Source organism: Sciurus carolinensis, chromosome 7 (genome assembly GCF_902686445.1).
Source record: "Sciurus carolinensis chromosome 7, mSciCar1.2, whole genome shotgun sequence".
Lineage (NCBI taxonomy): Eukaryota > Metazoa > Chordata > Mammalia > Rodentia > Sciuridae > Sciurus > Sciurus carolinensis.
Window position 1 is genome coordinate 148,352,144 of NC_062219.1, and position 16,425 is coordinate 148,368,568.

At 42.8% G+C, this 16,425-nt stretch overlaps 1 protein-coding gene across 5 annotated transcripts in view; it reads left to right on the forward strand.

Annotated features, from left to right (window-relative positions):
* Rnf144b (ring finger protein 144B) overlaps window positions 1-16,425 on the forward strand; it is a 152,644-nt gene that overhangs the window by 58,153 nt on the left and 78,066 nt on the right. The window contains exon 1 of one of the 5 annotated variants that reach the window (XM_047557594.1): window positions 12,880-13,453. The exons of 3 other annotated variants lie outside the window; for them this stretch is intronic. The gene's annotated coding sequence lies outside the window, so the exon portion shown is untranslated. Of the gene's footprint in view, window positions 1-12,879; window positions 13,454-13,489; window positions 13,667-16,425 lie in introns of those variants that run through there. One more of the 5 variants, XM_047557596.1, reaches the window with a different exon arrangement.

The window sequence follows — 16,425 nt, forward strand, 5'->3', positions numbered from 1 at the left end:
CCCTGATCCCAGGAGAATTGTCTGGGAGTTTTGGACTCATTCACCTTCACCTGGGGCGGTGAACAAGTCTTTTCTCCTCAAGCCATTTCTGTTTGCTGTGTTGATGTCTTACATGACTGAACTGTGCTTTCATGATGCTTATCAGAGAAGTCATAAAATACCCCTCTGCTCTCTAGATAAAATTTGACAGCTGTATGTGATGTTAACGTATCACCTAATGGTCCCCCTTGGGTTTAAGAAAGCATTGGGGGCTGGGGAGATGGCTCAGTTGGTAAAGTGCTTGCCTTGCAAGCACAGGGCCCTGGGATCGATCCCCAGCACCGCAATAAATAAATGAATAAATAAATAAAAAAGAAAGCATTGGATATTAATATACATTTAGGAATAAAGTTAGGGTTGACTTTTCCTGATTGTGTTTTGCTTTTATTGGAGCTTGAAAAAGCTTAAAATTAGTAGTTCTAAATGTTTGTCATTTTTTTTCTTAGTTCCTCATTGTGTTTAAGAAATTTTGCTTTCCACCATTGCTATGACTTTGCTTTCGATTTCTTTTGCCCAGAAAGCCCTTCTTCCTCCTGCCCCTTGTCTTCCCACACGGCTCTCTGTTAAATTCTCCAGATTCTGGAGGGCTGGGCTCAAGAAGCTGCCTGTCTTCCTGGATCCCAGAGAGGCCTGGCATGCTCTGACCAGTTAACGTGTCTGACCTGTCTTTTCCTACACCACTTGAAAATTGTATTTTGTTTATCTTTGTGTTCATAGCACCTGATAGAGAACCTGGTAGATAATAGGAGCTTAATAAACGTTTTTCAAATGAAGCATTGCACCAAGAGAGGAATCCCAGAAGAGGGTATCTAACTCTATGTGAAGGGAAAGGTAGGTAGTGGAAGTGTCCCAGAAAAGACAGACCTCGAATGACATTTCCTGTGAGGAGGAGCTATTAGCAGATGAGAAGGGCAGGGAAGAATGACCTTGGTAAATAGAAAACTAGAGGAAAACGTGAATGTGGAATTTGAGGTGCTTAGAAATAGCAAAGTATAGTTGGAACTTAAATGCAAAGTGAAAAAGACTGAAAAGAAATTGGCTCTAAAAAGGATGGCAGGTTCTATGTTATTTTGAATTTTGTGCCAGTTAAAATAATTATTTAGGTTATTAGCCAGAATTACCTCTGTACTGCACTGATCAGCAGTATAAAAGCCAGGTGTGGGACTGGATTTCATGAGGTTATTTGATTAGAAGAGCTTTGCGTGATAATTACTTCAAAGGAAACGGATGGGTTTATCAGTCTTTGTTTAAAACAAATGTTTGCTAAAATCACAAACTAAGATCTTAAAAGGTTCAAGGGCATTCTTCCTGACTTAGAGACAAAAACCCTGGAATCTCAATTTAACCTCAATGATTATCCATGTCTCATGTCGTGAGACAACTTTATAGCTGAAGCTGTGTTTTTCATGAAGTTTTCCTGGTACATCAGTTGTCAACCACTTAAGGATGTGATACTCATGGTTCGTAAGTAGATAAGCCTAGATCATTTACTCTAATGACAAGTTTTATGAAGATCAAAGGAGGTAATATCTATAAAATGCTTAGTCCCAAGCACTATGCCTGGCACCCTCTGAGGACTCGACTCAACAGCATGGTCTGATTCTTCTCCCCCACCAGAGCTGAGGAAGCCTCCACTTTGTGATTATGAACTTAGAGAAGTAACTTTGAGAAAACAAGTCCATGCCTCCAATTGTCCCTTTGCTGATTTGTCCTCTCTTTCGAAAAAGTCTGGACTCTCCTTGGTGGTTTTAAGCAAGGCCTCCTTTTTCAGATATGCTTGCTGTGTGAGTCTTAGGCCATCAAGGATGTTCTGGTGGGAGGGCAAACTCTTCACACCTCCGTGTGTCTATGCATTTCAGCGATTGCTTGTATTACAAATAGTTCTGGTCCTGCTCACCTGAAAGTTTCAGGGAATCACACAGAGGCCTTCTTGACATGTCAGGCAAAGGCTTTCCTCTGTTGGTGGTGGGCAGCAGGTTTGCCCAGGTTTCTAATAATGAGGAGGAGCTGAGACGCTGCACGGAATGACAAAAACTTACACCAGGGTTTTGGTGGGCATAATGTAGGAGTATCACATGCCTTTGGTTTGTTTGGATTAAATTCCAAAATGATATAATCACCTGACTATTAAGCATAATTAATTGCCTTGTTTTCTACCTGGAGGTGTAATGGTTCCAGATTTGCAAGTTAGAATGCATTCTGCAATAAGATAATGAAACATGAACAATTGTCCCTGTGATCTGTTCTGTGGCAGGGTAGGGCAGGGCGCCTGCTGGCAGCACTCTGAGACGTTTCAGGTAGCATTTCTTTGGAAATGCACGTTTTTCTTGTGCTTCAGTTTGAAAGGCGATGAGGCTAACCCGGCTTTCCCCCAGCTCTCTCCAGACGGAAGTGAACTGACACCTTTCTGTGAATAACTGCAGGCAGGGTGCTTGCTGGTAAGCGCAGTGCGTTCCTACTATGGCGCTCAGGACCGCAGGCCCCTTCCCGTCTACCGGGCAGGAGCAAAGGACTGTGCCCAGGCCAGTGGGAAGCGCGGGAAGTCTGAGCGCCCTTGGGGCCGCGGCTCTGCCATTTTTTGTATGATCTCAATCTGTAACTATTCATTTGTTGGCTCATAACTTTAAAAATCATTTTGGAAAGACCCCTTTCGGCAGAGTATGAGCTTAAAAAGTGCAAGTTAAATGAAAAAAAATCAAAAACCAAACTTCTGTTTCTCAAAGATGGTGGCGGCTAATCTGTAATTCACGAATCGACCCAAACAGCATCAGTTGTAATTATCTTAAGAATAGTTGGTCCAAAGACGGGGATCGAGCACGTGCCGCCGCAGCGGGTGTCCCGCATTTTCCACTCGGTGAAGCATGACTCCTCCTTCAGTTCAAACGACTTTTCCAAATCTGTTTCGCCCGTCATCAATATTAAGTTTTCTTATGCATGTATGAAGAGTGAATTTAAAGTTGCCAATGTGAATGACTCCATTAGCAGAAGAGCAATTTGCGCACAGTTTTAAATCATGCAGTTTTTATACTAATATTACCAGATGCTTCAAATGGAATCCTAGTTTATGACTTGAAAGATTTATTTTCATCTAATTTATGGAACTAAAGTGTTTAGAAAAATCATTCTACTGAAGTTTAAATACTATATTATAACTGTGAATTCTAATGTAAATTTGGTCCAAAATTTTATCATCAAAACTAAAATTTAAGCGAGGCATGGTGGCTGGTGCCTCCGTGGGAGGCTGAGGCAGGAGGATCATGAGTTCAAAGCCAGCCTCAGCAGCTTAGTGAGGCCTTAAGCAACTCAGGGAGACCCTATCTCAAAATATTAAAAAGGGCTGGGGATGTGGTTCAGTGGTAAAGCGCCCCTGGGTTCAATCCCCAGTACCAAACATAAATAAATGAATAAATAAAATAAAATAAAAAATAAATAAAAAATAAAATTTATTTTTAAACAGCTTTATGAAGGTAAAATTTGCATATCAGAAATTTCACCCATTTTAAGCTTATCGCTTGTTGGCGTTTAGTAGGTTTATGCAGCTGGGTAATCATCACTGCCATCCAGTTTAGAACACTTTGGTCCCTCCACGTGATCTGGTGTCCCTTTGCAATCAATACCCACCTTCCCATCCAGCCTCAGGCAACCACTGAAAATTATCTATTTTTTCAGTGAATGTGCACATACGTGTTTTGGTGACATAATGTCAGAATATAAACAATGGAATTGCTTAAGAGAGAAATCCATGGAGCAGAAAATGGCACATATAGCCCATTTCATTCAAACAAACTGCAGTAGAAATAGTTGCCAAAATTTACAAATGCAAATGTTTTTCTGTATGCAACAAGTAGTCGAATTGTGAAATTTTTGTGACAAAACCGATGTTGAATATAAAGCAGGCAGTGCATGCTTTTTCTCTCTGCAGACCATTATCAATCCAATTTTTGTTTTGAATCTTTGAAAAGCTACTGTGAAAATCTGTGCCTACTAATATTATGGACTTTTTTCTTTTTGCAAAGAAAGTTTTGGTTGTATTTTCTTGGAAAATTAAAATTAAGGTAAATAAGCAAAATATTCACCTTTTGCAATTTTACATATTGCACTAATGGAAAATGAAGCTTGCAAACAGGAATGTTCTGGAACTCATCCTTATAAATACAAGGTAGGACCTGAGCAGATTAAATAATAAGAACTCAAACAGACAGCACACAGGATTTCATTTAGAAACCTTGTAATTATACTTGGAATATTGGGACTTGTAAGAATCTTTTGATGAAACTAGTGTTTTTAACAGGATATATTTTTCTTTTTAGAAGAATTCAAAGTATACTGAACTTTAGAAGGCCTGCAATTTCTAGGTATCTAAATTTGGTTAAATAGTAACTAGAACCATAAATAGACACAATTTGTTTGATGAGTTTTGTTGGCATGATTTTTTCTCAAGAAAAGATATTATAAGCAAAAGATAATATTTTTGAAAATAATTTTACATATTACAATCTAAAAGGAAAATTAAGAATATACTTCATTTGAGAAAATATACCGATGATTAATAAATATATGAAAAAGTGTTCAACATCTCTAGTAATTAGAGAAATGCAAATTAAAACAACTCTTAAGATTTCATCTTACTCCAATTAGAATGCCTATTATCAAGAACACAAACAATAATAAATGGTGTGGATGTGGGGAAAAAGGCATACTTTTCCGTTGTTGGTGGAGTTGCAAATAGGTGCAGCTACTCTGGAAAGCAGTGTGGAGATTCCTCAGAAAACTTGGAATGGAACCACCTTTTGATCCAGTTATCCCTCTCCTCAGTTTATACCCGAAAGACTTAAAATTAGCATGCTACAGTAGAGCAGCCACATCAATGTTTATAGCAGCTCAATTCACAATAGCTAGATTGTGGAACCAACTAGATGCCCTTCCACAGGTGAATGGATAAAGAAACTGTTGTATATGTACACAATGGAATATTATTCAGTCATAAGGAAGAATAATATTATGGCATTTGCAGATAAATGGATGGAATTGGGGAATATCATGCTAAGTGAAATAAGCCAATCCCTAAAGACCAAAGGCCGAATGTTTTCCTTGATAAGTGGATGATGATACATAATGGGGGTGGGGGACTGGGAGGTGAGAGAAGAATGGAGGAACTTTAGATTATGTAGAGGGAAATGAGGGGTATGAAAAATGGTGGAATGAGACAGACATCATTGCCCTATGTACGTGTATGATTACATGAATGGTGTGACTCTACATCATGCACAACCATAGAAATGAAAAGATGTACCCCATTTGTGTACAATGAATCAAAATGCAGTCTGTAAAAATAAAAAAAAATAAAAAAAAGATAAGGAATTGCTCTCAAAACTGTTGAGTAATATCTGGGAAGCCTAAGGCAACTTCACATGGCCAATTTAAATCTCCTGAGACTGTGCCTCAAAGTGTTTTAACAGTAGAGAAGCAGTGGACACTTACCCTCTCTGCACTAGCAAAGCTTAGGAATGCCAAGACCAAAACCACCCTGCACCCCTGCACTCCTGCCTTAAGGACTTTCTCCATGAAGCCCACAGACCCCTTTGTACTGAAACACAACCTTCTCCACAGAGTGTGAGCAACCTCAGAGCAAAAAGCCAAAGCTGCAACATATTTATCTTACTATACCAGGTGGCTAGCTCAAACCTCATCTGACTTCAAAAGGCTACAGTTGCAGAGAAGACGATAATGGTTCAAAAATGCTGCATCTACATACAATATATTTTCAGGGTGAACCATTTGAATTCGTTAAAAGTCAAGTTCTGCAGGAGTTAATTTTTCAGTTAACTCTGACCTCTTTGAGCAAAATGTACAAGATAAAATTAAATAAATTCACTTAAGAGTTAAAAAAAATATACTTCATTTGGAATTTTTCCTGAATTTAGTAGGTATTTGAGCATAAAGGAGAGTATTTTCTCAAAATTATTATGGTCTACAGAAAAGTCAAGTGTCATCAATTTCAAATTTATTAACTATGAAATACACCTTGAAGGATATTTTTATTAAAAACATAGGAACCTCTATACTGCTTTCCATAATGGTTGCACCATTTGGCCCAGTTACCCACTCCTCAGTTTATACTCAAAGGACTTAAAATCAACATACGACAGTGACACAGCCACATCAATGTTTACAGCAGTTCAATTCACAATAGCTAAACTATGGAACCAGCCTAGGTGCCCTTCGATAGATTAATGAATAAAGAAAATGTGATATATAGACACACACGGTGGAATATTACTCAGCTTTAAAGAAGAATGAATTTCTGGCATTTGCTGGTGAATGGATGGAGATAGAGAATATCATGCTAAGTGAAATAAGTCAAACCCAAAAAACCAAAGGCCGAATGTTTTCTCTGATATGCTGAAGCTAATTCACAATAAGGGGGTGGGGTAGGGAAGAATAGAGTTACTTTATATTAGGTAGAGGGGAGTGAAGGGAGGGGAAGGGGTATGGGGGAGGAAGGAGAGTAGCGTGAAACAGACATCATTACCTCATGCACATGTATGACTGCATGACTGATGTGATCTTGCAATATGTATAATTAGGAAAGGAGAGTTTACACTCCATATATGTATGAGATATCAAAATATATAAATGCATTCTACTGTCATATACAACTCATTAGAACAAATAAAATAAAATAAATTAAAAAAAACATATTGAACATACTACATCCATGCTTATCTAATCAAACACCATTGCATGGAATAGTACCATAAATCGATAGAAATCAGCTATTTGTGGAAAAAGTATTCGTAAAATACATTGCAGAAAAAGTGTTAATAACCGAAAGTTAAAAAGAGCTCTTATAAATCGACAGGAAAAATATCAACCATTATAAAGCAAAACCGACAAAGAAGATGAATAGGCGATGGGCAGAGTGACGCTAAGATGCCGTGTGTGTGTGTGTGTGTGTGTGTGTGTGTGTGTGTGCGCGCCCACACACACCATGTGTGATTAAATGAGCACAGAGGAGATGTTTAGAAGACACCAGCATCTGTTGACCTTGGTTCGGGGGCGAGCGAGGGACTGACGTGAGCAGAAAGTCAATGACAAGATCCCGACACTCTTTCACCGACGCCTGAGGGAGTTCCGTGGCTGCATGGTCAGGGTGCCCCTGAGTGCCACAGCTGAGGAGCAGAGGCAGGGCTGGTGGAGGCCGGCCTGCCTCCCTGGGGAGAACCCGAGAATGCATTATCTTCTTCCCTCCCGATGAGATCGGTCCTTGCAGCGAGTGACATGGTGGCTTCGGGACTGGGTACCCCTCAGGTGATCAGACCAGCAGGCGTTCAGGAGTTGCCGTGGGGCCCTGGGAAGACAGCTCCTCGCTAAGGCGGGCTGCGCGGCAGCGACGGCTCCTTCCAGCAGCCCATCCTGCGTCCCATCGGATTTACTCGGAACAGGATTCACCTCCAGGGGAGCGAGGAGGATGTGCTTTGGGAACCTGACTTGTAAGAAGGCCCTCCCTGCCATCCCGTCTTGCTGGAGATGGCAATATTGTCACATGCAGTTTGGGGTCCTTGCTACACTGGCCAAGTCCCCAAGGTGCCCCTTGTGAGGACCGTACACGTGACGCGTGCCTGCGAGATGCCTTGAAACCACAGCCCACTCTCCTGAGGCCTGTTCTGTGGGGGACTTCAGGTGAGCAGCAGTGAATGTGGAAGGAGAGTGGACTTTTCCATCCGAGGGGAACGTTTCTTCCTCATCTAACGTGAGACGGGCTCCCCCAACTCCAGGCACCCGCAGCTCCTGGTCCTCTCCCTACTCGTCCTCCAGCCCTGACGCCTGTGCCTGACCTCTGTTTCTTTGATCTCTGCAGATGATGATGTGTGTTAGTTCCATCCAGCTTCTGAGTTCAAGGGGGACCTGGTGATTCACTCTTGTGGGAAGAGGAAGGTGGGGTGGTGCGGAGGAGAAGGTGGGAAAAGAAGAGTGTCAGTCATTAAGTCGTAGGGGAAATGTAAGTTTGCAAGGGATCTTTCAAGAGGGCTCCTAGAACACTAATATCTGTGGTATTCCTGCCGATGAATAATTTGGGTCTGAAAGAGCAGAGCTGCCCATCTGTTAGACCGAGATGTATTCTGACTTTATAATTTATTTTTGTGCTAAGACTTGAACCCAAGACACACTTCATCACTTAGCTGCCTACCTACACACCCGGTCCCATTTTGACTCTTGATTCAGTGCAGCCCTTTGTATCACGTTGGATGCCAACATGATATGAACCCATCTGCACATTGCCTGGGATGACTCTTCAAACACTGGGGATTTTTTTTTCATGGATTGTTTTTTGTATCAGGAATTTTGGAGGAGATGATAATCTCAGTGGAAGGATTAATACAAATTTCACAAACACAAGGAATGGCAAGATGATTGAGATGATTTCATCCGACTGTGTGTGTGTGTGTGTGTTGCTGGGGATTGGACCCAGGGGCTCATGATGACTTCTCTACCACCGAGCTTCATCTCCAGCCCTTTATACTTTGAGTCAAGTTCTAGGTAAGTTGCCCATGTTGGCTTTGAACTTGCAATTCTCCTACCTCTGGGATTACAGGCGTGCTTCACTGCACCTGGTTAACTCCATCTAACTTCCTAGTGGGGGATTTTCATTCAGAGGCATTTTTTCTAGAGACACTTGGGCACAGACTCCGTTCTCCCATTGGTCCTGAGATGGGGCGACTGACTCCTCTGGAGTTCTGCCGTCTCGTTCAGCTCTCCACCCTGAATTGTCCTGGGGTCTCATGGCGTAATGACCGTGGCAGATTGGGACTGTCTGGCTAAGTTTTTCTGTTGGGGCCCAGTTGGTTGTGGCTGGCTCTGTGAGGCACCAAGAAACAGAACCCAATGACACACCTCCAGCTTTTAACAACGTGTGTTAGTGACCTGCAGAGATGGCAGGATGGCTTCTCTGTCGTGATGGGCTTTCCGTGGAGCTCGGAGTCCCTTCTTTACCTGGGACTCTTTATCTGGCATCATTTCCGTCATTATTGGTAATAGTCTTAGTTGTATTTCGAATTGTGCCTTATTGTTAGTTTTATACCCAGTGTGCTCAGTAAATGTGGGAAAGAACACAAAGAAGACGAAGCTCAGGAGGCACGAGAGAATGAATGGAAACGGAATGGGAGCCGCTTGGAATGAGCAGTGGCCAGGCCGGGCACACGCCACAGCCTTTGCCTGAGACCTCTTCCCACGCAGAGGCAACCGGGCCGGTGGCCGAAGCTGGTGACCCAATACTTGGGTTCTTTCTTCTGAATGAATCATTGGAAAAAACTTTAAGGCACAGGATATAATTAGACTGTTAAGTCTAAGGCACGTGTTGCTAAGTTCGTACGGAGGAAGAACAGAAGAGTAGATTCGAGAATGAACCTTGATTTTTCTTTTCCTTTCTAGATCAATATTGGAGCACTTTCTTTTTAAATTTTTTATTAACACATTAATATTACATGTCCATAGGGGGATTCAGTGTGATATTTCCCCACTTGTGTAGATATCCGACCCCCCACCCCCCACCCCTGGCTCTGGTTAATACTCTTCCACTTTCAGGTCGACCTTTCTTAGCTTCCGCACATGCGAGAGACTATGCGGTACTTACCTTTTCAATTCTGTCTTATTTGACTCAACATAGTCTCCAGTTCCACCCATCTTGCTACAAATGACAGGATTTCCTTCTTTATGACTGAATGATACTTCATTGTGCTTATATTAATGAAAGAGAATTTTCCAAAGAAGAAATTAGATTTTATATGCCTATTACATAGTATGTTACACCATATATAACATGATACATATTATTTAAGTATATTGCACATCTACACATAGAATGTAGTAATTATATATATGAACATACATACATACATGTGTGTACTTATGTATATACACACATATGTATACACACATATATATTTTAGCCTTATATGTGGGAAAAAACTTTAAAAAAGCTTTGACTTTATTTTAATTTTGACTTTTGTATGACTTAGATATATTGAAATTAATATAATTTAGATTGCTTGCTATTAATGTCAAGAATTTGTATGCCTTTTCTTTAGGAAGGTCTGTAATTTAGGAAACGATTATTATGATGATTATCAACATGATTATCCTCTCTGGTGAACAATTTGTAATATATCTTTGCTCAAAAAGATTTAAAAATATTTTTGTGGATTGTAGTGTCTGGGATTTTTCCTCTCAGTTTGAGATATCAAATATATTTATTTTTCTAGCCTAAAAGAAACGACTCTTAGGCATAGCTGAAGGCTCCTCTTAACCTATCCTTTAAAAACTAGGGTTCCTCTGGGCTCTCTGTACTGGCCCTTTCTTTTATGTTCACATTTCCTTTCCCTTCTTAGATGAATATCATTGACTGAGTTCCTATTGTGTATCAGGCTAGGACAGCTGAGCAGGTTGTGTACTACACAACCCCAGGAGGTAACATGCTTTGCTCCACTTGTAAGACTTGTATAGTCCACGTGTTTCTGTCCCATTGGGACTGTGTAACTACTTTACAAATGTCTCATTTACTCTAATAATAATTTATAAGATGAAAACCATCCTCCTTACTTTAAGAAAGAAAAAAACTGAGTTTATGTTAACAATTTACTTAAGGTTTATAATAACAAGTGGGCAGTGGAGTTTGTCTGGATCCAAAGCATCTGCTTCCTTCTACAGGATGCTACTTTTTATGGGTGACCTAACCTCTTGGTAATTTCATCCATAGCCACCACCTCAATGATGGCACTTTCCATAAGACACTCCACCAGGTCTCTGGTGGCCTTCCCGTATGCCCAGAGACACTCGAGATTCTGCAGGATGTAAACCAAATCGGCATCGTCTTCCTCATTCCATCTCCTTAATTCCCACTCTTAGTGAAGTCAGCATCTGAACTCCTCTCTCTCTCTCTCTCTCTCTCTCTTCTCTCTCTGTCTGTCTGTCTCTCTCTCTCCATATCCAATTCTGCTTCTGAATTCTCCCTTCATTCCTTTTCAAACCAAAATTGTCACTGCATTCATGCAGTCCTTTGTTCGTCTATTCTGCTCTTCCTAAACTAGGAAAAGCTTCACCTAAAATCTCCTGGCTAAGCCTCTGCACTGACCATCGCTCTGCCTGCTTTCTCCACCCTGTCCGCCTTCTCCATTCAGCCACTGGAAGACTCTGGGTTTCATGCCTCCTCATAGAAGCCTTCCTAGAACCGTTTTATCAGCCACTTCCTTGAATTATTCTTCTTGGCTCTCCTGGCACACCGAGCTTGTGTCCCTCCATCCCATCCTCATCTCTGTATCCAGATCATTGATTTGCTTCTCTGATTGCTGCCTTGGAGTGAGAGGCTTTGAGGACAGGGACCATGTTTAACTTACCTTTATCTGCCTCACACCTAGCAACTTGTCTGGAAGGAGATCAGAAAATTCTCAAGGGAGTGATATTCATTCACATTGTGGATTCACTTAGGCGGATCTGAAAGAGTTGTTTGCATTGTACTGTAGCATCGGACATGTTTATTTAGTCTTACTAAATTTTGACCATAATTTTTGTGAATTTTCATGGCTGGAATAATTTTTGTGGTGATGTTATCCAATTACATGAAATATTTGTGACCACAGCCAGTGTGACGTCGGCCTAACCTGTGTTTCATTCATATTGGCAGACGTTTCATACCCTTATTCTACTGATAAGAGATGATAATTTAATTGCATGGTAATTTGAAAAGTGGACTTTGTTGAACTCTGGTTCAAGGCTCAGAAGATGAACATCAGCACTAATGAGCAAGCTGCTCTTTGGGGTGCTTTATCTTTCCTGTGTGCTGTGCACCAACAGTGTAGGAAGTTAGATGTCCTTTGGGGTGGTTTTCATTAATATGCACCTTTCTCATGTAATAAAGATTTAGGTCTCCTGTCAGCTCTGTTCTGGTTTGGCCAACCACTTCAATGACCCTGAGCATCAGTTTCCTTGTCTTTAACTTTAGGTGTTGGGATTCAGATAGCCAGAAGGGTTTTGCAGGCTCAAATGCGATTTGGTGACACTTCTGTGGCTGTGTTTCTCCTGCCCTCTTGTGTGCCCTGTCCTCCTTTTCGGTCCCTACTCTACCGGGCTGGTGCTCCTACAGATCCAAGCACCCCAGTAGTGAAGCTGTGTTCTTCAGCACTTGGCTTTGACCTACAAGTGTGCTTCCACGTGAGCTGAGAAGCAGGTGGCTGTGTCCTTTGGAGTGGCGCCATCCCTTCCACAAAGGACCTGGGAGTTCCTTCCTTTTAGGAAGAACTTTCCTGACAATGGCTGCAGAAGTAGAACGAGGTTGCAGAGTAAGCACAAGAAGAGGCCCGTGTCAGAGGAGGGACAGCTCAAAGTGACCACGTTCCTGCGTTGGTGACCTGCGGGGGTGTGGAAAGGGGGTATGTCATCCGTTATAAATGTCATGCGAGCATCAGAAGTTTTGGCATGAGTAAGGCACGTCGTGGTAACGCAGCTCCTGGATTGTCTTTTACATTTCCTTAAACTGAGCGCACAACTGATTAAGTTACCATGTGTTTCTTGAATAACTTGTTGACAAAGCACCTCCAGGAAATCCTGGCCAACCCTTGTTCACCAAGGCCGGTGCCTGTGGTCTCTGAGGCCAGCGGAGACCGCTCGCTGCCTCGATGTGCCTACATTCTAATCGTGTCGTTAAGCGCCAAAGGAAAGATCAGGTGCTGGCTGTGGTGGGGGACGTGCGTGGGAGGGCTTGTGCAGAACCAGGGGGTGGGAAGGCCGGTCTGGGCCGTCGGAGGACCAGAGCGACGGGAAGGAGGAGAGGTGGGGTGGCCTGCGAGGTGTTGTGCAGAGAGGCGCCAGCGCCGAGGCGGGGCCGAGCAGGCTGAAGGGCGCCGGGACTGCGGCGCGGACACCCGGCTCGGGATTCCTGCGGCCGCGCGGGCCACCCGCGCCAGGTCCTGGCACCCGGGCGGCGGCAGGCGGACCCGAGCGCCGAGCGCGCTGGCCGCGGAGCTCGGACAGGGTTAAGCCATCACCTGCCTTGAAGTGCGACCCAGATGGGAAGTAGGAAGTGCGGCGCCTGAGCTTCCTGTATAAATAAACGCGGCTCCCGGCGCTGCCGCCGCGCTGCGCCCCACGCTCGCCCTGCGCGGTTGCCCGCGTCGCAGCTGCCCATCAAGGCCGGGAGGCGGACAGGGACTCCTCCTCTTCCCCAGCGATAGGTCCGGGCGCGCGCGTCGCTGGCGATCCTGCGAAGTGTGAAGCTGTCAGCCGCAGAGCGCGGAGGGAGAGGGAAGGGAACGGGAGAGCGCCTCCGCCTCGGCGTGCGAGCCGAGCAGCCCGGGCTGGCGCTGCGCGCAGGACTGGCTGGTGCGGAGCCGCGGCCAAGGGGACACAGCCCTCCTGCCAGGTAGGTGCAGAGAGCTCCTCACCGGCCGCAGGCGGTGCACGCCAGGAGTGGTTTCGGTCCAGGCGACAGCAGAGGACGAGAGAGGCGAGGCAGCTGTGACACCTTGGGGCTTGGCTTCGTTTTCCGCTTCTAGTGCTCACACGGTACAGGACTGCATGCGTTCTGAATGCCTTGAACACCTGTTAACTTTTAAAAATAGACGCCTTTGTCAAGGTAAAAACAAACGAGTTTCATTTGTAATAAAACGATCTTTACAGAACGTATCATAAGATCGAAGATTAGACCAAACCTCCCTGAATCTGTAGGGGAGACCCAAAGTTGGCTTAATCGTGGATGCCTACCTTTTATTATTTGGAAATGCACGGCGGTGTGTTGACACACAGAGCTCTGAACACAGCGTTGTGTTGGTCATGGAATCCCGGCCATACATCACCATGGTTATTCTGACAATTACTATAAAATAGAATTAAACTCTGACCGGAGTCTCAAGTTGACATTAAAATGAAACTGATTTCTGTTTCAACAGGGAGAAGGCATCTTCTGCTTAACCTTTTGCTTTTCTTATTAGTTTCAGGGATTCTGCTGTGAATCTGCTCCTGACGCATATACTTCTTTCATACAGATTTCTCAGGATGAATTCCTCTCTCTGAATAAATGTTCTCTTTCTTCATGTTTCCACTATAGATTGTCAGTTTCTTATTGTCTTCTGTCTCACGTATCTTATCGACACATAGGCTGGGGATCCTAACAGGGACTATCAGTGTTCTTCTGGCTTGGCATTTCTGGGTATTTATTTGAACATCTAGAGGTATGAATTAAAGGATAATGTATTTAACATTTCTGAAGCAGGAGATTAGGGGTGTCTATGCCCAGAAGCAAAATAAATGAACTTTGTGATGACTCAGTTTTTAGGGTGTGGATGAGGCAAAAGGAACCCAGCCGGTCTTAACTGAGTTGCTGGCTAATTAAAGCATCTGCTGCAGCTTTCCCTGAGAGGAGCTTCCTGGGCTCTGGTCCCTTTCATGGTTTACTCCTCTCTGGCTTCCTCCCCGCCTCGCTGTGCCCTTGCTTCTGAACATTAGTCCTTTTCATGGGTAGCAGCAGTTCCTTAAGTATTTCTAAAACTATCGTGAGGAGAAGGAGAGGGAGAGAAAAAAGAGAAATCTGCAGATGCACAAAGCTACTTGGAGATAATTGTATTATGAAATTCAAGGCTGGGATCTCACCTAGTGCCTGCCCTGCCCTTCCACGCCTGTGGCTGATATATTATTCTTTGTGGTGGGCATCAACTTAGAAAAATGCCTCTGTTTCAAAAGTATTCTGACTATCTTGTTGGGTTAAAAAAAAAAAAAGGCATGTTAAACATGTATAATGAATATGAAAAAAATGTCAAGAAGCAGAATTGGGTTGCTTGGTTTTTCATTTAAAACAGCTGCCCCCCCCCCCCCAAAAAAAAGCCACAAACCAATCACCTTAGATAACTTGCTCTTGCACTACTGTGCTGGAAGGAAGGTTTGAGTGTGGTCAGACACCATCCATTTACCCAGAGTTTTACAAATATTTACAGTCATTATGCCAAATATCTTCGTGCTGAGCCCTGAAGAACATTCTCAGCATTCAAAAGCCCCATTCTCGTGAATGGTTTCAGTTCACTTGCAATTTAAAGGCATCCGGGTTTCCAAACTAGGTCAGTTTAAGATATGTCTTTTAAAAATAATCAGCTTTTGGGTCTCAGATTATGAGCCAGGTTTTTGCAGCCATATTCTACAGCAAAGAGAAAAGTATACTCTCTCTAGAAAGAAAAAGTTTGTTTTCCCTATCTAGTAAGGCCATTTAGCTTCCCCGAAGATATCTTTCTCTCCAACATTATGAGTACTTTTAATCAGAAAACGTACTCAGATTTCCTTTCTTAAAAAGCTATTTCAATATTTCAGGTGTTTAGAATGTTTATATCTACGTAGGAACCATTTCTCTTAAGTGTGGCAGTGAATCCTGGCTTCTCTGTTTCCCCTGGCTTTGATGTGACATTACTTTCTTGTTGAGTGAGGTTCTTATATTTGCTGTCTCCAGTTTGAGGTAGAGGTCAGGAATCATGTTGAACCCAGATGTTGATGGAAGAACAAAGTCCAAACAGTTTTGGGACTGAACCTACTTTGTGCAACTGATTATTTGGAATGTGGGAAAGGGGCCAAGCTGCCACTCAGTCATCTTTCCACTCTGGGGAGTGGGTATTTGCTGTGATTGCTTCAGAACACCGAGACATTTCTTTCAGGGATTTCTGCCTGAACTTATAGAAGCGACTTCGCTATACCATGTTATCAATATTTTAGGTTTTGGATTTTTGAAAATGAGTACAGATGAGAACCAGTTCTTTAATATTTTGTCTCCCCCCATGTACAATCAACACTCTACTGTTGAGTGACTACTGTTTGCCAGGCACTATGCTAGATGCTGGGGATCTGAGGAGGTAGGAGCTATGGTCTCTGTCCTGTAAGGATTCTGATAATCTTGGCAGTGACTTTGGACTAGGTGGTCATTCTTAATTCGGGTTGTTTTACCAGAGTGTGAAAACCACTTTAATGTTTTTCATCTTGATCATGTGTTTTTCTGTGTGTGTGTATGTGTGTGGGGGGGTTGTTGTTTTAGGTTTGTTTTGGTAATGTTTCTCTGATGTCATTTGATCCTTAAGTAACTTGACGAGGCATAATAACACCTAAGTTCGGTTAGTTAATATTTTAATTTTATTTTTTCACCTTTAAGTATATGGAGGAGGCTTTGGACTAATGTCTTATTTGTTTTAATTTGGCATTTGCTACATACTCGGTTGTTGAGCACTTCTTAACCCAATGTATCATACTGTACTAGTTATTTAGAAATGGAAAATGACACATTGTAGAGAGTAAAGGTGGCCAATGCTTTTGCAACATGGAATGAGAAACTTCCCATCTCTCATGGGCTCCCTTTTTTGATTG